Genomic DNA, 27,686 nt, shown 5'->3' on the forward strand with positions numbered 1-27,686 from the left:
ACAGGTCATCCAAAATGAAAATCAACAAGGAAACACAAGCTTTAAATGATACATTTGACAAGATGGACTTGTTTGATATTTCCAGGATATTCCAACTAAAAACAACAGACTACACATTCTCCTCAAGTGCTCATGGAACATTCTCCAGGACAGATCATATTTTGGGTCTCAAATCAAGTCCTGGTAAATTTAAGAAAATGAAATTGTATCAGGTATCTTTTCTGACCATAATGCTATGAGACTAGATATCAATTACAGGAATAAATCTGTAAAAATTACAAACACATGGTGGTGAAACAACATACTACTTAATAACGAAGAGATCACTGAAGAAATCAAAAAATACCAAGAAACAAATGACAATGAAAACACGATGGCCCAAAACATATGGGATGCAGCTAAAGCAGTTCTAAGAGGGAAGTTTATAGCAATAAAAACCTACCTCAAGAAACAAGAAACATCTCAAATAAACAACCTAACCTTACACCTAAAACAATTAGAGAAAGAAGAACAAAAAAAACCCCAAAGTTAGCAGAAGGAAAGAAATCATAAAGACCAGATCACAAATAAATGGAAAAGAGATGAAGAAACGATCGCAAAGATCAATAAAACTAAAAGCTGGTTCTTTGAGAAGATAAACAAAATTGATAAACCATTAGCCAGACTTATCAAGAAGAAAAGGGAGAAGTCTCAAATCAGTAGAATTAGAAACAAAAAAGGAGAAGTAACAACACATACTGCAGAAATACAAAGGATGAAGAGAGGTTACTACAAGCAACAATATGCCAATAGACTGGACAACCTGGAAGAAATGGACAAATTCTTAGAAATGCACATCCTTCTGAGACTAAGCCAGGAAAGAATAGAAAATATAAACAGAACAACCACAAGCACTGAAATTGAAACTGTGATTTAAAATCTTCCAACAAACAAAAGCCCAGAACCACATGGCTTCACAGGTGAATTCTGTCAGACATTTAGAGAAGAGCTAACACCTATCCTTCTCAAACTCATCCAAAATATAGCAGAGGAGGGAACACTCCCAAATTCATTCTACAAGGCCACCATCACCCTGATAACAAAACAATACAAAGATGTCACCAAGAAAGAAAACTACAGGTAATATCACTGATGAACATAGATGCAAAAATCCTCAACAAAATACTAGCAAACAGACAGCAACAGCACATTTAAAGGATCATACATCATGATGAAGTGGGGTTTATCCCAGGAATGCAAGTATTCTTCAATAAAAACACATGATCATCTCAATAGATGCAGAAAAATATTTTGACAAAATTCAACACCCATTTATGATAAAAACCCTCCAGAAAGTATGTATGGAGGGAACTTACCTCAACATAATAAAGGCCATATATGAAAAACCCACAGCCATCATCATCCTCAATGGTGAAAAAATGAAACCATTTCCACTAAGGTCAGGAACAAGACAAGGTTTCCCACTCACAGCACTAGTATTCAACATAGTTTTGGAAGTTTTAGCCACAGCAATCAGAGAAGAAATAGAACTAAAAGGAATCCAAATTGGAAAAGAAAAAGTAAACCTGTCACTGTTTGCAGATGACATGTTACTATACATAGAGAATCCTATAGATACTACAAGAAAACTATTAGAACTAATCAATGAAATTGGTAAAGTAGCAGGATACAAAACTAATGCACAGAAATCTCTTGCATTCCTATGCACTAAAGAAGAAAAATCTGAAAGTGAAATTAAGGAAACACTCCCATTTACCACTGCAACAAAAATAATAAAATACCTAGCAATAAACCTACCTAAGGAGACAAAAGACCTGTATGCAGAAAATTATAAGACACTGATGAAAGAAATTAAAGATGATACAAATAGATGGAGAGATATACCATGTTCTTGGATTGGCAGAATCAACATTGTGAAAATGACTATACTACACAAACCAATCTACATATTCAATGCAATCACTATCAAACTACCACTGGCAATTTTCACAGAACTAGAACAAAAAAATTCACAATTTGTATGGAAATATGAAAGACCCCGAACAGCCGAACCAGTCTGGAGATAAAAAAAAAAAAACAGAGCTGGAGGAATCAGGCTCCCAGACTTCAGATTACACTACAAAGCTACAGTAATGAAGACAGTACATTACTGGCACAAAAACATAAATATAGATCAATGGAACTGGATAGAAAGCCCAGGGATAAACCCACACACCTACAGTCACCTTATTTTTGATAAAGGAGGCAAGAGTATACAGTGGAGAAAAGACACCCTCTTCAATAAGTGGTGCTGGGGACCATGGACAGCTACATGAAAAAGAATGAAATTAGAACACTCCCTAACACCATACACAAAATAAACTCAAAATGGATTAAAGATCTATATGTAAGGCCAGACACTACCAAACTCTCAGAGGAAAATATAGGCAGAACACTCTATGACATACATCACAGTAAGATCCTTTTTGACCCACTTCCTAGAGAAATGGAAATACAAAGAAAAATTTAAAAATGGGACCTAATGAAACTTCAAAGCTTTTGAACAGCAAAGGAAACCATAAACAGGACCAACAGACAAACCTCAGAATGGGAGTAAATATTAGTAAATGAAGCAACTGACAAAGGATTAGTCTCCAAAATTTGCAACTAGCTCATGCATCTCAATATCAAAAAAAAAAAAAAACAACCAACAACCCAATTCAAACATGGTTCAAATATCTAAAGAGACATTTTTCCAAAGAAGATATACAGATTGCCAGCAAACACATGAAAGGATGCTCAACATCACTAATCATTAGAGAAATGCAAATCAAAACTATAATGAGGTATCCCCTCACACCAGTTAGAATGGCCATCATCAAAAAATCTACAAACAATAAATGCTGGAGAGGGTGTGGAGAAAAGGGAACCCTCTTGCACTGATGATGGGAAAGTAAATTGATACAGCCACTATGGAGAACAGTATGGAGGTTCCTTAGAAAACTAAAAGTAGAACTACCATATGATCCAGCAATCCCACTACTGGGCATATACCCTGAGAAAACCATAATTCAAAAAGTGTCATGTACCACAATATTCATTGCAGCTCTATTTACAATAGCCAGAACATGGAAGCAACCTAAGTGTCTATTGAAAGATAAATGGATAAAGAAGAATTGGCATATATATATATATATATATATATATATATATATATATATATATATATATATATATATATATAATGGAATAATACACAGCCATAAAATGAAACGAAATTAAGTTATCTGTAGTGAGGTGGATGGACCACAGTCTTTCTTACAGAGTAAAGTAAGTCAGAAAGAGAAAAACAAATACCATATGCTAACACATATATATGGACTCTAAAAAAAAAAAAAGTGGTCATGAAGAACCTAGGGACAGGACAGGAATAAAAATGCACACGTACTAGAGAATGGACTTGAGGACACAGGGTGGAGGAAAGGTAAGCTGTGACAAAGTGAGAGAGTGGCATGGACATATATACACTACCAGATATAAAACCAGCAGCTAGTGGGAAGCAGCCGCATAGCACAGGGAAATCAGCTTGGTACTTGTGACCAACTAGAGGGGTGGGATAGGGAAGGTGGGAATGAGGGAGACTCAAGAGGGAAGAGATATGGTGATATATGTATATGTATAGCTGATTCACTTTGTTATAAAGTGGAAACTAACATACCATTGTAAAGCAGTTATACTCCAAAAAAAATCAACTCTGTGTGTACATGTATGTATACATGCATGCATAAAAATAAAAGAGATTGTTTTTCAAGAGACAAAAATAATATAAAAGTGAAATAAAGACTTTTTCAGACTTAAAAAGCTGAAAGAAATGATCACAAATAGAATGGCACTACCAGAAATATTAAGGGCAGTTCTTCAGAGGGAAGCAAAATGACCACATGGAAGCTGTATCTATAACAGGAGAATGTAGAGGACCAGGAATTGTAACTACATAGGTCAATATATGAGATTATTATGAGCATTAAATCTCCTTTTAAAGAGGATTTAACAAGTAACATAGAAATGTAGAAATGCAGTGTGGAATTTATTGAAATATTAAATTGTAGTGTATGGCAAAAAAAACAACATAAAAATCCAATGAGACAGAACTACACTACTCTAGGTTTCTTATACTCTATCAGAAGTTGCATAATATCACTTGAAAGTAGACTGGGATGAACTTTTATATTATAAACCCTACACTAAAATAATTAAGCAAAAATTATAGAAATTAAGACAAGAACAAAGATAAAATGGAATCATAAAAATACTGAGTTAATCCAAGGGTAGGCAGAAAAAATAGGAAAGCGGGGACAAAGAACAGATGGGAAAAATGAAATATAGATGGGAAGATAATAGATATATACTTAGTTACATCAATAATCACAGTTGACATAATGGCCTGAATAGTCTCATTGGAAAGCAGTGGTTGTCATAATTTCAAAAAGCTAGACCTAAATAGACACTGACTACAAGAAACATAATTTGCTTATAAGGATATGAATAGATTAAAAGTGAAAGGATAAGAAGAGATATATCATTTTAACACTGATCCAAAAATGTTAAAAGTCTGTATTAATTTCAGACAGAATATATTTCCATGCAAAGAATATTAGCAGGGATTATAAAAAAGGCCATTTCATAATGATAAAGGGGTCAATTATTTAAGTAAATGTAGAATCCAAAGCTTGTATTCAGGCAACAAGACCTTCAAAACACACAAAGTAAAACCAAATGGAGCTGCAAAAAGGAATAGTTATACTTGAAGATTTCAATGTCTTCACTCAATAACTGAGAGAACATGTAGACAGAAAATCAGTAGGGATGTAAATTTGAGCAAAGTTATCAACAACTTGAACTAATTTGTATTTATAGTACACTCCATCAAAAGGTATAACAATGCACAATTTTTTAAAGGAGGCACAAAATAATTTACCAAGATTATAGTATATTCAGGGCCACTAAACAAGTCCCAATGAATTTAAAAGTATTAAAATCAGGCTTTTCTCTGACTACTCTATAATTAAATTAAAAATCAATTACACTAATATCTCCAGAAAAATCTTAAATGCTTAAAAACTAAATAATACACTTGTAAAAAACCATGGGTCAAAGGAAAATTAAAAAGGAAATAAGAATATATTTTGAACTGCCTGCAAATACAACCTACCAACTTGTTGAATACCACTGAAACTGGTGGGAATTTTACAGCATTAAATTCCTATGTTAGAAAAGAATAATGAACTCAAATCAATGACCTCAGTGTCCAACTAGAGGAAATGTAACACAAATTAAGTAGAATAAAAAATATATAAAGGTCAAAACAGAAATCAATGAAATAGAAGAGAAAAAACAATAAAGAAAATAAAATTTAGAAAATGTAACTAAAGCTGCCTTTTTGGAAGGTTAATGGAATTGGTAAGCCTCTAGCCAGGCTGCTCAGAAAAAAAGAGAGAAAACACAGTTACCAAAGATAGGACTGAGAGAGATGGCATAATTAGAGATTTTACAGATATTAAAACATAATAAAGAATGGGTGAAGGGTTTGACATTTTTCCAAAGACAATCTAAAAGTGGCCACTAAGCATATGAAAAAAAAAATTCAACATCACTAATCATTAGGGAAATGTAAGTCAATGAGCTATCACCTCATACCCACTGGGATGGCTACTTTCAAAAAATTTTAAAAACAAATTAAAATAACAAGCTTTGGTGAGAATGTGGAGTTAATGAAACCCTTGTGCACTGTTGGTGGGAATGTAAAATTGTGCATCACAGTATGGAGAACAGTATGGTGGTTCCTCAGAAAATTAAATATAGAACTATGGTATGATCCAGCAATTCCAAGTCTGGGTATATATCCAAATAAATGACAGCAGGGTCTCAAAGAGATACCTGTAACCCAGTGTTCATAGCAGTGTTATTCATAGTAGCCAAAAGGAGGAAGCAGCCTAAGTGTCCATCAGTGGAGGAATGGATAAACAAAATGTGGTGCATACCTACAACTGGATATTATTCAGCCTTTTAAAAAGGAGGAAATTCTGACATGCTACAAACGTGGATGAAACTTAGGGATGTTATTATAAGGGAAATAAGCCAGTCACAAAAAGACAAATACTGTATGATTCCACCTATATGAGTTACTTAGAAACAGAAAGTAGAATGGTGGGTGCTGGGGGTTAGGGGCAAGGTGGAAATTAAGAGTTCTTTAATGGGTACAGTTTTGCAAGATGAAAAGAAATCTGAAGATTAGTTACACAACCATGTAAATATATTTAACTATTGAATTACACACTTAAAGAGGGTTAAGATGGTAAATTTTAGGTTATGTGTATTTTACCACAATTAAACATTTTTAAAGATAATAAGGAACTATTATGAAAAATTTTATGTCAGTAAATTTGAATGCTTCATGAAATGGACAACCCCCCTGAAAAATAGAATCTACAAAAACACAGTGTAGAAGGAGATAACCTGAATCAGCCCAATGTCTATTAAAGTAGCTGAATTTATAGTTAAACACATTCCCTCAAAGAAATATCAGGAAAAGATGGCTTCACTACTGGATTCCACCAACATTGAAGAAAGATATAATTCTACAGAAACTCATCTAGAAAATTGAAAAGGAAGCAGTCATTCCCATCTCATTTATGAGGCCACCAGTTTTTTTTTAAAAGTCAAAGATATTACAAGGAAAGAAAACTGTAGACTTTATGAACATGAAAGAGTGAAAGTTCTAAACTAAAAATGTTAGCAAGTCAAATTCAACAATATATAAAATATGTCATGAGGAGGTAATTTATCCCAGAAATGCAAAGTGAGTTTAACATTCAAAATTCAAACAATGTTGCCAACAAACACATGAAAGGATGCTCAACATCACTAATCATTAGACAAATGCAAATCAAAACTACAATGAGGTATCACCTCACCCCAGTTAGAATGGCCATCATCAAAAATCTACAAACAATAAATGCTGGAGTGGGTGTGGAGAAAAGGGAACCCTCTTGCACTGTTGGTGGGAATGTAAATTGATACAGCCACTATGGAGAACAGTATGGAGGTTCCTTAGAAAACTAAAAATAGAACTACCATATGACCCAGCAATCCCACTACTGGACATATACCCTGAGAAAACCATAATTCAAAAAGAGTCATGTACCACAATACTCATTGCAGCTCTATTTACAACAGCCAGAATATGGAAGCAAACTAAGTGTCCATCAACAGATGAATGGATAAAGAAGATGTGGCACATATATACAATGGAATATTACTCAGCCATAAAACGAAAAAAACTGAGTTATTTGTAGTGAGGTGGATGGACCTAGAGTCTGTCACACAGAGTGAAGTAAGTAAGAAAGTGAAAAACAAATAATGTATGCTAACACATATATATATATAGAATCTAAAAAAAAATAGTTTCTGAAGAACCTAGGGGTAGGACAAGAATAAAGATGCAAATGTAGAGAATGGGCTTGAGGACACAGGGAAGGGGAAGGTTAAGCTGGGACAAAGTGAGAGAGTAGCATGGACATATATACACTACCAAATATAAAATAGATAGCTAGTGGGCAGCAGCCGCATAGCACAGGGAGATCAGCTCGGTGCTTTGTGACCACCTAGAGGGGTGGGATAGGGAGGGTGGGAGGGAGATGCAAGAGGGAGGAGATATGGGGATATATGTATATGTATAGCTGATACACTTTGTTATAAAGCAGAAACTAGCACACCATTGTAAAGCAATTATACTCCAATAAAAATGTTTAAAAATCAATCAATGTGATTTATCATATTAACAAACTAAAAGTGAGAATGTACATGAACATCTGAATAAAAGCAGAAAAGGCATTTCACAAAACTCAACATCTGATATTCATAAAACCTTTCAGCAAACTAGGTATAGAAGGCTACATCCTAAACCTAAAGATGGATGTGTGTGAAAAAGCCACAGTACAAGTAATAACATAGCTGAGCTGAAAGAATCAGTGCTTCCCCATTAAGATCAGAAACAAGTTGTGGTTGCCAGGCACTGCTGATTGAAATATAAAATGCTACGACCACACTGAAAAAGAATGCCTTTCTTAAAAAGTTAAGCCTACATCTACCTTATGATCTAGCCATAGGCATTTAACCCAAAGTAAAAAAAGTATACAACCATACAAACACTTGTACACAGATGTACATGGCTTCTTTATTTGTAAGATCCAAGAAGTGGAAACAACCCAATTGTCCATCACCCAATTTAGGATAGACTGTTGTACACCTGTACCACGTGATACTACCCAGCAGAAAGAAGGAATGAAATATTGATACATGCAACGATGTTGATGGGTCTCAAAATAATCAAGCTGAGTGAAAGAAGTTAGACAAAAAAAGAATACACAACATATTATTCCACTTATGTAAAATTCTAGGGAAACAAATTAATTTATAGTGATAGAAAGCAGGTTATTGGTTTCTGGGGTCAGAGGTGGTGGTGAAAGATAGAAGTAGGAAATTTGTAAATGCTAGATTTTCCTGCTAGCAACCCAACTTTAAAAGAACAGGAGGAGCTTCAAGATGGTGGAAGAGTAAGACGTGGAGATCACCTTCCTCCCCACAAATACATCAAAAATACATCTACTTGAGGAACAACTCCTACAGAACATCTACTGAACGTTGGCAGAATATCTCAGAATTCCCAAAAGGCAAGAAACTCCCCACATACCTGGATAGGGCAAAAGAAACAAGAAAAAAGGGAGACAAAAGAATAGGGACAGGGACCTGCACCTCTGGGAGGGAGCCATGAAGGAGGAAAGGTTTCCACACACTAGAAGCCCCTTCGCGGGCGGAGACTGCGGGTGGCGGAAGGGGGAAGCTTCGGAGCCGTGGAGGAGAGTGCAGCCACAGGGGTGTGGAGGGCAAAGCGGAGAGATTCCCGCACAGAGGATTGGTGCCGACCGCCACTCACCAGCCCGAGAGGCTTGTCTGCTCACCCGCCTGGGCGGGCGGGGATGGGAGCTGAGGCTCAGGCTTCGGTCAGAGCGCAGGGAGAGAACTGGGGTTGCCTGTGTGAACACAGCCTGAAGGGGCTAGTGCGCCATGGATGGCCGGGAGGGAGTCAGGGAAAAAGTCTGGACCTGCCGAAGAGGCAAGAGACTTTTTCCTCCCTCTTTGTTTCCTGATGCATGAGGAGAGGGGATTCAGAGCACTGCTTAAGGCAGCTCCAGAGATGTGCACGAGCCGCGGCTAACAGCATGGACCCCAGAGACGGGCATGAGACGCTAAGGCTGCTGCTGCCACCACCAAGAAGCCTGTGTACGAGAACAGGTCACTCTCTACAACACCCTCCTGGGAGCCTGTGCAACCCGCCACTGCCAGGGTACTGAGATGCAGGGAGAAATTCCGCGGGAGAGCACACAACACACCTTGGGCTGGTGCAACATCACGCCAGCCTCTGCCGCTGCAGGCTCGCCCCGCACTCCGTACCCCTCCATCGCCCAGCCTGAGGGAGACAGACCCCCTGAATCAGCGGCTCCTTTAACCCCGTCCTGTCTGAGTGAAGAACAGACGCACTCCAGCCACCTACATGCAGAGGCGAGTCCAAATCCAAAGGTGAGACCCAAGAGCTGTGCGAACAAAGAAGAGAAAGGGAAATTTCTGCCAGCAGCCTCAGTAGCAGCGGATTAAATCTCCACAGTCAACTTGATGTACCCTTCTTCTGTGGAATACATGAATAGACAACCAATCATCCCAAACTTAGAAGGTGGACATTGGGAGCAACAATATATATATATATATATATATATATATATACACATATATATATATTTTTTTCCCTTTTCCTCTTTTTGTGAGTGTGTATGTGTATGCTTCGGTGTGTGATTTTGTTTGTATAGCTCTGTTTTTACCATTTGTCCTAGGGTTCTGTCTTCCATTTTTGTTTCTTTGTTTGTTTGTTTCTTTGTTTTTACCTTAAAAAATGCTTTCTACAATAAAAAGATTTTTTTCTTAATAATTATTTTTTTATTTTAATAACTTTATTTTATCTTCTTCTTTCTTTCTTTCTTTCTTTCTTTGTTTTTCTCCCTTTTATTCTGAGCCTTGTGAATGACAGGCTCTTGGTGCTCCAGCCAGGCATCAGGGCTCTGCCTATGAGGTGGGAGAGCCAAGTTCAGGACACTGGTCCACAAGAGACCTCCCAGCTCCACATAATATCAAATGGCGAAAATCTCCCAGATATCTCCATCTCGACGTCAAGACCCAGCTCCACTCAAAGACCAGCAAGCAACAGTGCTGGACACCCTATGCCAAACAACTAGCAGGACAGGAAGACAACCCCACCCATTAGCACAGAGGCAGCCTAAAATAGTAGTAAGGCCACAGACACCCCAAAACACATCACCAGACGTGGACCTGCCCACCAGAAAGACAAGACCCAGCCTCATCCACCAGAACACAGGCACTAGTCCCCTCCACCAGAAAATCTACACAACCCGCTGAACCAACCTTAGCCACTGGGAACAGGCACCAAAACAATGGGAACTACGAACCCGCAGCCTATGAAAAGGGGACCCCAAACACAGTAAGTTAAGGAAAATGAGAAGACAGAGAATAACACAGCAGATGAGGGAGCAAGGATAAAACCCACTAGACCTAAAATTGAAAAGGAAATAAGCCGTCTACCTGAAAAAGAATTCAGAATAATGATAGTAAAGATGATCCAGTATCTTGGAAATAGAATGGGAAAAATAAAAGAAATGTTTAACAAGGACCTAGAACAACTAAAGAGCAAACAAACAGTGATGAACAGCACAATAAATGAAATTAAAATTTTTCTACAAGGGATCAATAACAGAATAACTGAGTCAGAAGAAGGGATAAGTGACCTGGAAGATAAAAGAGTGGAAATAACTACTGCAGAGCAGAATAAAAAAAAGGATGAAAAGAATAGAGGACACTCTCAGAGACCTTTGGGATAACATTAAAAGCAACAACATTTGAATTATAGTGGTCTCAGAAGAAGAAGAGAAAAAGAAAGGGAGTGAGAAAATATTTGAAGAGATTAGAGTTGAAAACATACCTAATATGGGAAAGGAAATAGTGAATCAAGTCCAGGAAGCACAGAGTCCCATACAGGATAAATCCAAGGAGAAACATGCCAAGACACATATTAATCAAACTATAAAAATAAAATACAAAGAAAAAACATTAAAAGCAGCAAGGGAAAAACAACAAATAACACACAAGGGAATCCCCATAAGGTTAACAGCTCATCTTTCAGCAGAAAACCTGCAAGCCAGAAGGGAGTGGCAGGACATATTTAAAATGATGAAGGAGAAAAACCTACAACCAAGATTACTCTACCAAGCAAGGATCACATTCAGATTCAAAGGAGAAATTAAAACCTTTACAGACAAGAAATGAAAAGAGAATTCAGCACCACAAAACCAGCTTTACAAGAAATGGTAAAGGAACTTCTCTAGGCAGGAAATACAAGAGAAGGGAAAGACCTACAATAACAAACCCAAAACAATTAAGAAAATGAAAATAGGAACATACATATCGATAATTACCTTAAATGTAAATGGATTAAAGCCCCAACCAAAAGACATAAACTGGCTGAATGGATACAAAAACAAGACCCATATATAAGCTGTCTACAAGAGACCCACTTCAGACCTAAGGACACATACAGACTGAAAGTGAGGGAATGGAAATAGATAATCCACGCAAAAGAACTCTGGAGTAGCAATTCTCATATCAGACAAAATAGACTTTAAAACAAAGACTATTACAATGGACAAAGGAGGACACTACATAATGATCAAGGAATCAATCAAAGAAGAAGATATAAAAATTGTAAATATTTATGCACCCAACATAGGATCACCTCAATACATAAGGCAAATACTAACAGATATAAAAGGAGAAATCGACAGTAACACAATCATAGTAGGGGACTTTAACACCCCACTTTCACCAATAGACAGATCATCCAAAATGAAAATCAACAAGGAAACACAAGTTTTAAATGATATGTTAGACAAGATGGACTTGATTGATATTTATAGAACATTCCATCTAAAAACAACAGAATACACATTTTTCTCAAGTGCTCATGGAACATTCTCCAGGACAGATCATATTTTGGGTCTCAAATCAAGCCTTGGTAAATTTAAGGAAATTGAAATTGTATCAAGTATCTTTTCCGACCAAAACTATGAGACTAGATATCAATTACAGGAATAAATCTGTAAAAATTAAAAGCACATGGAGGCTAAACAACACACTACTCAATAATGAAGAGATCACTGAAGAAATCAAAGAGGAAATCAAAAAATACCTAGAAACAAATGACAGTGAACACACAACGACCCAAAACCTATGGGATGCAGCAAAAGCAGTTCTAAGAGGGAAGTTTATAGCAATACAATACTACCTCAAGAAACAAGAAACATCTCAAATAAACAAGCTAACCTTACACCTAAAGCAGTTAGAGAAACAAGAACAAAAGACCCCCAAAGTTAGCAGAAGGAAAGAAATCATAATGATCAGATCACAAATAAATGAAAAAGAAATGAAGGAAATGATAGCAAAGATCAATAAAACTAAAAGCTGGTTTTTGAGAAGATAAACAAAATTGATAAACCATTAGCCAGACTTATCAAGAAGAAAACAGAGAAGACTCAAATCAATAGAATTACAAATGAAAAAGGAGAAGTAACAACTGATACTGCAGATATACAAAGGATCATGAGAGATTACTATAAGCAACTCTATGCCAATAAAATGGACAACCTGGAAGAAATGGACAAATTCTTAGAAATGCACAACCTTCTGAGACTGAACTAGGAAGAAATAGAAAATATGAACAGACCAATCACAAGCCCTGAGATTGACACTGTGATTAAAAATCTTCCAACAGGGTTTCCATAGTGGTGCAGTGGTTGAGAGTCCACCTGCCGATGCAGGGAACACGGGTTCATGCCCCGTTCCAGGAAGATCCCACATGCCATGGAGTGGCAGGGCCTGTGAACCATGGCCACTGAGCCTGAGCGTCCGGAGCCTGTGCTCCACAACAGGAGAGGCCACAACAGTGAGAGGCCCGTGTGCTGCAAAAAAAAAAAAAAAAGAAAGAATGAAAGAAATCTTCGAACAAACAAAAGCCCAAGACCAGATGGCTTCACAGGTGAATTCTATCAAAACGTTTAGAGAAGAGCTAACACCTATCCTTCTCAAACTCTTCCAAAATATAACAGAGGCAGAAACACTCCCAAACTCATTCTACGAGGCCACCATCACCCTGATGCCAAAACCAGAAAAAGATGTCACAAAGAAAGAAAACTACAGGCCAATATCACTGATGAACATAGATGCAAAATTCCTCAACAAAATACTAGCAAGCAGAATCCAACAGCACATTAAAAGGATCATACAACATGATCAAGTGGAGTTTATCTCAGGAATGCAAGTATTCTTCAATATATGCAAATCAATCAATGTGATACACCATATTAACAAATTGAAGGAGGAAAAACAATATGATCATCTCAATAGATGCAGAGAAAGCTTCTGACAAAATTCAACACCAATTTATGATAAAAACCCTCCAGAAAGTAGGCATAGAGGGAACTTTCCTCAACATAATAAAGGCCATATATGACAAACCCACAGCCAACATTGTTCTTAAATGTGAGAAAATGAAACGATTTCCACTAACGTAAGGAACAAGACAAGGTTGCCCACTCTTAAAACTATTATTCATCATAGTTTTGGAACTTTTAGCCACAGCAATCAGATAAGAAAAAGAAATAAAAGGAATCCAAATCAGAAAAGAAGAAATGAAGCTGTCACTGTTTGCAGATGACATGATACTGTACATAGAGAATCCTAAAGTTGCTTCCAGAAAACTACTAGAGCTAATCCATGAATTTGGTAAAGTAGCAGGATACAAAATTAATGCACAGAAATCTCTTGCATTCCTGTACACTAATGATGAAAAATATGTAAATGAAATTATAGCAACACTCCCATTTACCATTGCAACAAAAATAATAAAATATCTAGGAATAAACCTACCTGAAAAAAAGACCTGTATGCAGAAAGTTATAAGACACTGATGAAAGAAATTAAAGATGATACACATAGATGGAGAGATATACCCTGTTCTTGGATTGGAAGAATCAGCATTGTGAAGATGACTCTAGTACCCAAAGCAGTCTACAGATTCAATGCAATCACTATCAAATTACCAATGGCATTTTTCACAAAACTAGAACAAAAATTTCACAATTTGTATGGAAACACAAAAGACCCTGAATATCCAAAGCAATCTTGAGAAAGAAAAATGGAGCTGGAGGAATCAGGCTCCCTGACTTCAGGCTATACTCCAAAGCTACAGTAATCAAGACAGTATGGTACTGGCACAAAAACAGAAATATGGATCAATGGAACAGGATAGAAAGCCCAGAGATAAGACCACACACATATGGTCACCTTTTCTTTGATAAAGGAGGCAAGAATATACAGTGCAGAAAAGACTGCCTCTTCAATAAGTGGTTCTGGGAAAACTGGGTAGCTACATGTAGAAGAATGAAATTAGAACACTCCCTAACACCATACACAAAAATAAACTCAAAATGGATTAAAGTCCTAAATGTAAGGCCAGACACTATCAAACTCTTAGAGGAAAACATAGGCAGAACACTCTATGACATAAATCACATCAAGATCCTTTTTACCCACCTCCTAGAGAAATGGAAATAAAAACAAAAATAAACAAATGGGACCTAATGAAACTTCAAAGCTTTTGCACAGCAAAGGAAACCATAAAGAAGACCAAAAGACAAGCCTCAGAATGGGAGAAAATATTTGCAAATGAAGCAACTGACAAAGGATTAATCTCCAAAATTTACAAGCAGCTCATGTAGCTCAATAACAAAAAATAAAACAACCCAATCCAAAAATGGGCAGAAGACCTAAATAGGCATTTCTCCAAAGAAGATATACAGATTCCCAACAAACACATGAAAGAATGCTCAACATCATTAATCATTAGAGAAATGCAAATCAAAACTACAATGTGATATCATCTCACACTGGTCAGAATGGTCATCATCAAAAAATCTACAAACAATAAATGCTGGGGAGGGTGTGGAGAAAAGGGGACCCTCTTGCACTGTTGGTGGGAATGTAAATTGATACAGCCACTATGGAGAACATTATGGAGGCTCCTTAGAAAACTAAAAATAGAGCTACCATATGACCCAGCAACCCCACTACTGGGCATATACCCTGAGAAAACCATAATTCAAAAAGAGTCATGTACCACAATATTCACTGAAGCTCTATTTACAATAACCAGAACATGGCAACAACCTAAGTGTCCATCGACAGATGAATGGATAAAGATGTGGCACATATATATATTGGAATATTCCTCAGTCATTAAAAGAAACGAAGTTGAGTTTTTTGTAGTGAGGTGGATGGACCTAGAGTCTGTCATACAGAGTGAAGTAAGTCAGAAAGACAAATACTGTATGCTAACACATATATATGGAATCTAAACAAAAAAGAAAAAAAATGGTCATGAAGAACCTAGGGGCAAGATGGGCATTAAGACGCAGACCTACTAGAGCATGGACTTGAGTATATGGAGAGGGGGAAGGGTAAGCTGTGACAAAGTGAGAGAGTGGCATGGACATATTTACACTACAAAACGTAAATAGATAGCTAGTGGGAAGCAGCCACATAGCACAAGGAGATCAGCTCAGTGTTTTGTGTCCACCTAGAGGGGTGGGATAGGGAAGGTTGGAGAGAGGGAGACGCAAAAGGGAAGAGATATGGGGATTTATGTATATGTATAACTGATTCACTTTGTTATAAAGCAGAAACTAACACACCATTATAAAGCAATTAAACTCCAATAAAGATGTTAAAAATTTTAAAAATAAATAAAATAAAATAAAAGAAGAAAGTATTCCTTTCAGGTGGAGAAATGCAAAAAGGAAGGATATTTTATTTATACGTCCAAAATCCCAAATTATCCTAAAAGTACCTTGGAAGCTACGGGTGCCTATTTAGATTCTTAAGGTTTGGGAATGCCACTGATTGTAGCTGATAAGAAATTGCAGAGCAAGTCGAGATGAACTAAGAAGAAACTTACTGGTTGTATCCCTAAGTAGGAAAGTCTCACAAGCTCCAAGAACAGGACTTAAAAATGAACACATGATTTGAGTGTATTACAGAATGTGGGCTCTGAATGAACAATTATACATCATTAAATTCCGGACCTTTAACCCACATACACATTCTCTGAAGGAGAGGACACCCAATTTCCTTGAACTTCTTAAAAATGATGGACAGCTCTGAAATTGTCAGCCAGTGGGGAGATAAACCTGCCAGGTAGGGCCAAGAATTCTCCCTTCAACTTTAAGAAAAACTAGTTTGAGTGATCGGAGAGGGTAAAAAAGAAGGAGCTCCCCCTTCCGGGGTTGCTTAGAGTATAAAATATATCGCTGCTGTAGCTATTTATAGCACAATCAGATATTAACCCAAATGTCTCAGAGACAGAATTAATGGATTGCATAAGCAGCCCAGGGATCAGAATAGCATCTATAGATGCTCTAAATATGGTAAAATCTCAAGGCCCTTTAACTAGCCCAATCTGGGTCTAAATCACTGCCCAGCTGAGACACTGGAGCATTCCCTACAGAGTGATAGCATCCTGAGCTCTGAAACCAAGATGCCCAGCCTCCCCCTGAAGCATCCAGTAATATGTTCAAAACTGTTAGAAACAGGATAACAACATAAATTGACCACGTCGTCCGTGACTCATTCTGATAAAACCGTGCCAGGATCTCTGAGAAACCTCCAAGTTATTAGATAAGCAGATGCATCCATCATCAGAAAGTTCAGCTTAGCTTTGATAATAATGGCTGACCAATTTTGCATTTTTTCTCTATAAAGCCAATAAGAATTATTGATGTAAGAGTGACTTTTGTACTTTTACATGAATATGATGATTTCTGTGCAGTTAGAAAAGGTGGGGCTTCACATTCTCTTTCTGCCTCTCTGTTTATGCTCAGACCTGAACAGAACCATCTTTAGTGGTGACAGACTCCCCTGTCCCAAACATACAGCCACCCCCTCTGATACCACGGAAGAGACTAGTTTTGTGGCTAAGCACATTTTGTTTTATGGACAAAATACTTAATTAACAGAAGGAACAAACCAAGGAATTAACTTACACACACAAGCACACAAGTTAGAAATCTTGAGAAACATGAAAATACTCTTAGTCTTTTCTCTACCTGGTAACTGGATTACTGTTCTATACGGTACAAATCTAATCAACATAACACCTGAAATGTTAACAATGAAATGGCTTTTATTTTTATCTAAAAACTGTACGCCCCGTCACAGAAACCAAGACAGTCCAGGAACTCTGCATCGACTCCCAGGGCATGTGACTCTAAGTGCCCATCACTGTGTGCCCATCAGCTCCGGGCTGAGCAGGGGCCCCCAGCTATACCAACAGACCCAGAAGTCTGGCATTTATTCAGACTTTTTCATCAGTAGCACCATGGACCAGGCACCAGGATGTACTATGAACAAGACTGATGGGGGAGGTGCCTGCTCTCAGTGAACTCGTTCCTTTGGGAGAGAACTAGCACATAAATGGGTACATAAACACAACAATACCACAAACGTTGAACAGCACTGCAGGTGGTGCAGAAATTGTTTTATGTGAAATAGTTATAGGTACCATCTTCTAGGGAGTAGCCAGTGGAGCTTAAGTGCAGTTGATGTGCTGGAACCAGCCAGAGAAGCAAGGGCACATGACAGAGCCTTCCAGACTGGGGCAGGGGGGTGAAAAGGCCCGGCTGTGAGGAAGAGCCTAGACTGATGCAGAAACAGAGATCTGTGTGCTGTTCCTGGAGTGTGGGTCCTCCTCTCTTTAGGCTTGGGGGGCCACAGCCAGCAAAGAGAGACCTCTGGAGCCTTCAGAGCAACAAAGTGACAGGCAGCATACAGGGATTCAAAGGACCCCTATGGCTGGGTTCAGAGAGAATCACCCCTTACCTGTGGGCCTGAACATCTAGTCTGTGTGGAGAGGAAAGGAGAAGATTTACAGGGAGGTAGAAAGGGCTCCGAGTGACAAGGTGTTTCTCAACTAGAGAAGAGAGAAAAGTCACCTGGGTGGAGAATGAAGGTAGTTCAGCACATAGCACCCCATCGTGGGACAGCAGAAGCCGACATTGAATGGCAGACAGAGGCGGGAGTTGGTGGTCTTGACCTCCAGACTGTGTGGTCAGGGCAGAGGCCTCCAAATTCGCTGCCTGGACGTGCAGCATGGCGAGGACCAGGTCTCTGCAGTGCTGGAAAAGAGGTTAGCAGAGTGAGAGACACGACAGCACGTGAAGGAGGTTGGAGAGCCAAACTCTGTCCCCAGTGTTCCTCACTGCCAGGGGCTGAGACGTCCAGGTGGAAAAAGAGGAAATGAAGGTTCCAGAGAGAAGCCACAAATCTGAGTCGTCCCCACAGGAGAGATGATTGAAACCATCCACCCCTTAACTCACACCTGTGCAGGGACATGATGTCAGCCTCACCACTCCCGGCACCACCAGTACAAGTCTCCAGGCACCTTTATGGAAAAGGCAGAAGAGAGTTCTGGAGTTTAGGGAGCAGTGTGTGTACTGAGGGGATGTGGCAGCTGGTCTCTGGGTCAACTGAGAGCACGTGCATCCAAGGAGTAGGAGTAGGAACACTTGTCCATGACTGCCTGGTAGTGGCAATATACGTACAGAGCGTTTTATCTACAGTTCTAATGGAAATTATCAAAAAATCCCTGTGTTTTGGGGTTGCAATGATTCTGTCTGTCATGATGTATAGTATGTGGTTAAGACCTCCGAATCCATAACTGAGTTTCTTAGGATGAATGTTGTCACTAACCATCCTTTTCCCATAAGTATGTTGAAACAGGGATGACACAGTCATCACAACTCAGGGACCCCAGGTAACGGTTAGGCTGCCTTTGGGGTGATGCTAGAACCTACTTTCTGTTTAGTGAGACAGGGTTGTTATTTAGTGTTGCAACCCATGACAACCCGAGCAAAGAAATCAACTGAGATCAACTGGTGACTGTTGAATTTCGTATGTATTTTTTTTTTAACAAACTTGATGTAATGGACATATAGACAACACTGTATCCAATAATTTCAGAATGCATATTTTTTTCACATAGGGAGTATTTACAAAAATGATCATATACTGGATTATAAAGCCAAATATTAATAAATTTAAAAGTAATGGCAATAAACAATCCAAAATAATATTAAGAAAACAGTTCCATCTACAATAGTATCAAAAGAATAAATCACTAGGAATAAATTTTGCAAAAAAAGTACAAAACTCGTACTTCAAACACTATAAAAATTGTTGAAAGAAATCAATTAAGACATACATAAATGGAAAGATATCCCATGATCATGGATCAGAATACTTAATATTGAGAGGATGGTAATGCTCTTCCTGACTATCCCCTACCCTTTCCCACCTGCTGAATTGATCTAGAAATTCAAGAAAATTCTTACCAAAATCTCAGCTGGCATTTTTGCCAAATTTTAAGAGCTGATCCTGAAATTCATATGTAAATGCAAAGTATACTGAATAGCCAAAACAATCTCAGAAAAGAACAAAGTTGGAAGACTTACACTTCCCAATTTTAAAACTTATTATAAAGCTATGGTAATCAATGTAGTGGAGTACTAGCATAAGGCTAGACTAGACATACGGATCAATGGAAAGGAACTGAGAGTTCAGAAATAAATCCTTGCATTTACTTTTTTTTAAACATCTTTATTAGAGTATAATTGCTTTATAATGGTGTGTCAGTTTCTGCTTTATAACAAAGTGAATCCGTTATACATATACGTATGTCCCCATATCTCTTCCCTCTTGAATCTTCATATGTATTTTTAAACCAGCTTACAACTGAGGAACATGCATGGAGGCTGCTGTCAACTGTGCACTTCCAGACCTGGGTCTGTCATCCCCCACAATCGAGAAGAGACACGGGGGTGGAGTAAATCCAATGTTAAAGACCCATGAAGATATCCTTAGGCAGAAAGCATATGCTGATTCAAACTGCAGGAAGGCAGATTGCCCTCCACAGAATGAGAAATCTTTGTGAGCCAATAAGGCGTCATTTATAGTCAAATGTTATAGATATGTACATGAATATGCAACAACAAACAAAACTGCATGTTTTTTCCACCTAAATTTCTCTTGTTATAATTAAATGTGTTTAGCATACGAATCCTTCTTGAGATACTGTACAATAGAAAAGAAGAAATTAGAGAGTTCTCGAATTCTCTGGAAGCTAATTTCCAAAGCTGCTAGGAAGGACCATTGCATTTTTATATTTCTGAAGTCCTGGATTGAATCAAAGATTCATACTGTTCAAGGCCACTATGCCTCCCGCATTTAAACATTCCTGCTAGCAGCCTTACAGATGGGGTGCAGCTCTCAGCATTGAAACAGCTGCTTTATCACCCCTTGTAAGGGAGCTCCAGAGGTGAATTCCAGCCTGGGCAGGGTGCCAGGAGTAGAGAGGACCACACAGGACAGCCCTGGAGAAGAAGACTCCATGGATGGGGCACCTGCTGCTGTGTGCTGGTGGCTGATGCTTAGGTGTTGATGGACAGCTGGAACATGAAGGGACAAACAGGGCTAAGTTCAAGTTGCAAACGTCACCTCGAGTAGACCTGTAACTTCAGCAAGGCTTCTGGTGCCCTGCTTTGCTCCCCACCCTCTGTGATGTCATGGCAGCTGGTGCTGAGGTGTCAATTTTACAGATTGGTGGGGTCGTATTTTAACATGATGTAACATTCCCCCCTAAGCAAGCAGCCCAAGGAGCCAGAGTTTCTGTTGTGCTCCATGTGCTGCTTCTGCTCCATATGAGAACTACTTGGGTGCCAATGGGTAAAGATGGTGTATGAGCTTCCATTTCTGAAGCAACTCACTATTTACTATGGTATTACCAGGAGTAATTCTTTCCAGCACAGTTTTATGGATCTTGTTGTTTAAAACATCTAGTTATTCTTGGAACTAGACCACCGGGGATATAGAAATACTTCAACAATAGGCTTTGCCTGTGGCAATAGCCCAGAAGACCAATGGCCAATTCTGTCATCTCAGATATTCCCAACCATTAACCTTGAGTGTCAAAATCAACTACAAATGTAAAGATGACACTTATGATGTATCTATGAATTTCGCAGGCTATTTTTTAAATGAAGAGCTCTGTGTTTTTCTCATGCTTCTCTGTGTACAACTTTAGTGTATTGCCTGAGAAGTATAAGTTCCAAACCTACTCTGTGCTGCTCACAGCTCAGAGGCATAAATTGGGAAGATTAAGTGGTTCTGGTTATTAGGATGGGCCCAGGGAGGAGGCATTTACTGACATGGTGGAGAGGTTTCCAGAAACTATTTTGTATCCCTTTCTGTCCCTTGATGCCCGTGTTCTCTGTTGGACCATGAGGAAAGACAGATGCTTCTCTAACAGTCGAGCTTTGAGAACTTCATTGATGGATAGGTAGAAAATCAGAACTCCAGATCTCAGAGATCAAGAAGAGGGGATACACTTCTACTTATGGGAGAGATGAAAGAATATTCTAGAAACCAAACTCTCCAAGACTGCAGGTTTCTCACCTTTGTGTTTTTCTCGTCCCTCCTTTCTCTCTCTGGAGCAGGTTTCTTTTTTTGTTTGTTTGTTTTTTAATTAGTTTCTGCTTTATAACAAAGTGAATCAGTCATACATATACATCTGTTCCCACATCCCTTCCCTCTTGCGTCTCCCTCCCTCCCACCCTCCCTATCCCACCCCTCCAGGCGATCACAAAGCACCGAGCTGATCTCCCTGTGCTATGCGGCTGCTTCCCACTATCTATCTACCTTACGTTTGGTAGTGTATATATGTCCATGCCTCTCTTTCGCTTTGTCACAGCTTACCCTTCCCCCTCCCCATATCCTCAAGTCCATTCTCATGTAGGTCTGTGTCTTTATTCCTGTTTTATCCCTAAGTTCTTCATGACATTTTTTTTTCTTAAATTCCACATATATGTGTTTCTTGACCTCGGTACTACTAACATTCTGAGCTGAATAACTGGCTCTTGGCTGGGGAGGGGTGAGGGGAGGAGTTTCCTCTGCATAGTAAGACATGGCAGCATTCCTATCCACACCCCCCAAGAGATGCCAGAAGCACCTTCACCAATTATGAAAAACAAACATATCTCCAGTGATTGCCAAATGTCCCCTGGAGGGCAAATTGCTCCCAGATGGGAACCACTGCTCCAAAATAACAATATAATGAAAAATAGGTTAATTATGATAATTATAATTCACTAGGTATTTGGCTTCAAATGCATTATTATTATTTTTAATCATTAAAACAACTCAGGGACTTCACTTGTGGCACAGTGGTTAAGAGTCCACCTGCTAATGAAGGGGACATGGGTTCAGTCCCTGGTCCAGGAAGATCTCACATGTGGTGGAGCAACTAAGCCCATGCACCACAACTACTCAGTCTGTGCTCTAGAGTCCCCGAGCCACAATTACTGAGCCCGCATGCTGCAACTACTGAAGCCCATGCACCTAGAGCCTGTGCTCCGCAACAGGAGAAGCCACTGCAATGAGAAGCCCGCATACCACAACGAAGAGTAGCCCCCCTTTGTTGCAACTAGAGAAAGCCCGCAGGCAGCAATGAAGACCCCACACAGCCAAAAATAAGTAAGTAAATAAATAAATAAAATTTATATATTAAAAAAGAAAATTCATACCAGTTGGTGCCATTACTCTTCCTACTTCACACATGAAGGAACTGAGGCAAAGAGAAGTTAACTTTCCTAGGTAAACTGAGGGTGGAATCCAAAGGTAGCATCACTGTTTTACACAGACCATACTATGCTACACATATTACAGACACACACACACGTGGTGTCACACATGATGCTGGGAATATGGCAGACGCTTCACAGATGTCATAAAATTGAAATTTTTAAGTAGTAAAATCTGTTAGAAGATGCAGTTTGTGTCCTATAGTTAAAACTGTGTCTAGAGTTTAACTTACTTTGTAAGCAAAGGCGATGTCCTTCCTGAGGCAGAAGCCCTGTTACTCTCCTGTTGCCCATGGCTGTAGGGCTCTTTCTGCCTCTGCTACTAAAGTGCTAATAGAGCATCATCTGGGGAATCACTGCCCCTCTCAGTCCCAGACGCTCCTGTCTCTTCCTGCCCACAAGGGACCCAGTAGCTCACAGCATTTTCCTCCTTGGTTGTCTGTCTCTCCTTGGGGCACAGGAAACAGGGGACTCCACACCACTAGTTCCTGTATGGATCTGAGGATAAAATTCCTGATTTACCGTCACATGCAGCTGGGTCATCTCAGAACACGCTCCCACTTGCCAAGTGGGAGAACAGCTCTGCACTGAGAGCCATCCTTTCCTCTGAGAAGGGATGGGGCATGATGCTGAGCAGGGAGAGGTACTCTTGCAAGCAGGAACATCTGGGAAGCATTGACTGCAATCAAGGGCAAACCCAGCAGTAAAAGGAAACCAGGGACATGGGGTGAGTCTTCTCTGACCAGGCCTTAATTGTTCCTGGAGTAAGGCACTTGACTCCAGCACCAGCCATGTAAATGTGCTCTGATCTCACTCGGCTCCTATGTCAGGAACAAGCAATGCCCATCTCCAAGCCCAAATCCTTCCAATACACAGCTGTGACCCTAATGAGGAAGGCATTCACAGAGATCCATGGAAAGCAGAGGAGGCCATTTCCCGGGTGGTGACAGATGACTTCAGAGCAGAAGGCAGGTCAATGTGCATATATATATATATATATATATATATATATATATATATATATATGCATATATAATGATTTATACATATATATATACACATAAATAAATATATATATAGTCTATATAATATATATACACAATACCACTATATAATGTATATAAACTATTATATAATGTATATTATATACATACACATGTAATATACAGTACACAATAGTTTGTAATATTAGGTATTAGATGCATAACATCTGATATGTTAGTTTATATGTTATTATGGAGTATTTCAAACATACACAAAAGTAGGCAGACTAGTATCATAAACTTCAATATACCATCATCCAGCTTCAACAACTATGACACCATGGGGGACCTCCATGCACTTGACCATCCCTGTATTAATTTGAAGCAGGTATTTCAGAGTGTGTCTCTGAAAGATGGAGTCTTTTTTAAAAACATAACCAGGATATGATCACATGTAAAATAAATACACGTGTATAGGCACACACATATAAATTAATATATAGGGTATATGTGTATACATTGTATGTATTGTATATAATACCAGAATATTTACTATATGTTTTCTGCAGGGAAGTTTTAAGGAATCCCTTGGGTTTCATGTCTTTGCAAATGAGCATTTTAGTCCTTGGCTAAATCTTTGCACATCAAGATGCTCCTATATTCAGATCCATAAAATAGGAGCCATTATATCTGTCCCATGGGTTTGTTTTGAGAATTCAATGAGAAACATAAGAGGAAACTCTTGGAATTCTGCCTGGCAGAGCAGTGGCAAACACTACATTTTTTTAAGTTATTAGCACTTTATTTTGCAAAATATATATCAATGTGATGTCTTCTTTTTATCAAATTTTCAGTGCAGATACTATTGCTTTTTTTAAATCAGCTATACATATATATATATCCCCATATCTGTTCCCTCTTGTGTATCCCTCCCTCCCACCCTCCCTATCCCACCCCTCTAGGTGGTCACAAAGCACCGAGCTGATCTCCCTGAAACACCACCTATTTTAAAAATAAAGACAACCTTTAGCTCATTCAGGGTGATGGTTCACAGTGAAGTTGAGCCACTGTATGTGTACTGTGCACTTGGCTTTCTGCACAACAGAGGTGCACTTCTCTCCTTCAGAATCAATGGATAGAAACTGACAAAACTGACACGTGGTCTCTTGATTTCAACGCTATATTGTCATGGCACTGTGAAACTCAGAAAGTCACATTTGAGAAAGAATTGGGGTGCTGTGTGTGTGAGTGTGTGTGTTTTCTCACTACAGGAAGGGGTCAGTGTCCGGAATCAAGAACAAACTAGGAGAACGGTGCAGGGGATGGCTCTCTATCTTCACATTGGTTCAGATCCACGTTGGTGGGAAATTAAGGTTTGGTGATCAGGAGAGACTCAGGTGCTGAGGAAGCAAATGTGCTGTGCAATTCTGGGTCTTGGAAAGTGCTCCAGGGAGTTTTTGTGGGCTGTGAAGACCATGGACCACCCAGAAATGCCTTCAGGGCCTTTGTGGGGCTCCAGGGAGAAGAAGACATCCTCCAAGAACCTCTAGCCCTGTAGCTAGACTAGTTGCGGACTAGATCTGAACCCACTGCAACCCAGTGGACGCCTCCCCTCCCTCACCTCGGGGGTATTTGATTTAATATATTTCACTTCAAAGAAATCACTAAGCATTCGGAGGCCTCTTTTGAGTTGTGCACCATCCATGCGAGACCAGAGTGCATGTCCCTGGCCCTGCCCTTGAGCCTTTCCAGCAGTACAGAATCATCCACACCAGCTAAGCCCATGTCTCTGGGAACGCTTTGGCTGTGCTCTTGCTGAGAAGGACATGTTGCCAGGAGTACCAGCCTCAACCCAAGTTCTCTTTGCAAACAAACAGTCTTAGGAATGTTGGAAAATCATTCCTCACACCTTTTTTTTTTAGTAAAAATGTAATATAAAAGGTGTGGCCGTAATACTCTGTCCAAATAACCCACATGTGGCCTCCTTATTTTCCCTAATAGCTGCCTGAATTCTCTAACTCACATTTCAGGCAGGTGACTGATTGGCAGTCAAAATAGAATCCAAGCTTAAAACAATTAACCAACTTGTAGACATTTTTCTTTGCTTATAGAATTCATACAACAGGTCTTTGAGTTTTTATGAATATATGTAATAGCCTTGCTTTGATTTAGTTGACATTTATGGTGTTATTGTAAAAAGAAAAACGCCTCTATTTCTGTGACCTGTGTGTAAAAGCATGTGTGACAATCCTGGTATGTCAGCCCCTTACACACAGAGACTGTGTGCCTAGCCCCACTTGGTTAGGCATGTCCCAGTCACAGTGGCTGAGCCCTAGCAATGGATGTTAGGTGTTCTCTCCGCAGACAGAGTGGATGTGTGAGAATCTCTTTCTTGACCTTTGCAAACAGTCCCTTTCTGTGATTAACTTGGAAGCCCTTGACATCTGAAGATGGCTGACCCTCAAGATGCAGGAGCACGAGCCCCTCCTTCACTGCAGTTAGGACACTGTAGCTGAAGATGGCTGACCCTCAAGATGCAGTAACACAAGCCCCTGCTTCACTGCAGTTAGGACACTGCCCTTCAACCCAGCATCCTATACACAGAGGGAGAGAGTGAGAAATAAACTCGATCATTTAGAAGCCAGGGAGATGTTGGAATTTTCTTAATGTAACTTCATCACTATCATTACATTAACATGAATACTATTTAGAAATAAGGTCTAGTTTTAGTTGGAAAAGCTTCAGAAAAACTGCATAAAAGAGTGGAAATCCCCCAACTTTGGCATCAGGCAAGTATATGTTTGGATCTGGACATGACAGCTAACCAAGTGTGGGTCCCGGGAAGGTAGTTTAAGCTCTGGCCTTCAGTACAATTGTGAAGATATTGATTATTATTGCTGGAGATATGTCACAAGAATTCATTGTGATGATTCATATGAAGTTCTTTTCATAATGCTGTTTATTTAGTAGGTACAAGATACATCTTTCTTCTTTTTCTTCTATTGTCTTTTACTTCCAATGCCAGGGAAAGTTTATTTCCTGAAATCAAGACCAAGAATGTCAACAGTGCAGCTCTTATATTTTAACCATTTGTCATAATTTAGGAACACATCAGAGTTGCAAAACACACACACATCTCCTTCCTCATGACTGGCTCTCTTGTTCTCTTTCCTGCATCTTCAAATCTCAGTTTGGACATTACAGTCCTTGAACTGTGAGTTATTAATTAGCAGCATTCCATCTGCTCTGACAGCAGTCTGATCTTTCCCTTGGTTTTACTTATCACCCTGTATTGTAATCACCCATTAGCTTTTATGAGTATTTCCACTGGTTTTACCCTCAGGTAAGAATCCTATCTGCCAACATCACCACCTTGCTGCAGTGCTCACCATCTAGGAAAAGTACAAGAAGGGTTGAGTGAATGGAAAAAGTGACATTTAGTGTATCTCCACGATTGCTCCATATGCATGCCTTGTAATCTTCTAACATGCAACTCTTTGTACACAGCCTTCCTAAATTGTCTACATTATGATTCTGAGCTATTTAACCACAATGCTAAAGGTGTTAGAACTACTTAGAAGTAGCAGAAGACTTTACTGTTGTTTTCCTGTAAGCATAAAGTGTACTATTTCTATATTAATCCATGTTACAAGTTTTCTGTGAAATTACAGGTCTTAAAAGTCCAAACAGACTCTTCTAGCTAGGTTTCTTGCTCTTTGTTCAAACTACAGCTGTTCATCCATGTATGTGCTAGAAGTCACTTGCTAGAAGCAAATGAAGTCCTTGCTTTCAGAACATT

This window comes from Mesoplodon densirostris, chromosome 3 (genome assembly GCF_025265405.1).
Source record: "Mesoplodon densirostris isolate mMesDen1 chromosome 3, mMesDen1 primary haplotype, whole genome shotgun sequence".
Lineage (NCBI taxonomy): Eukaryota > Metazoa > Chordata > Mammalia > Artiodactyla > Ziphiidae > Mesoplodon > Mesoplodon densirostris.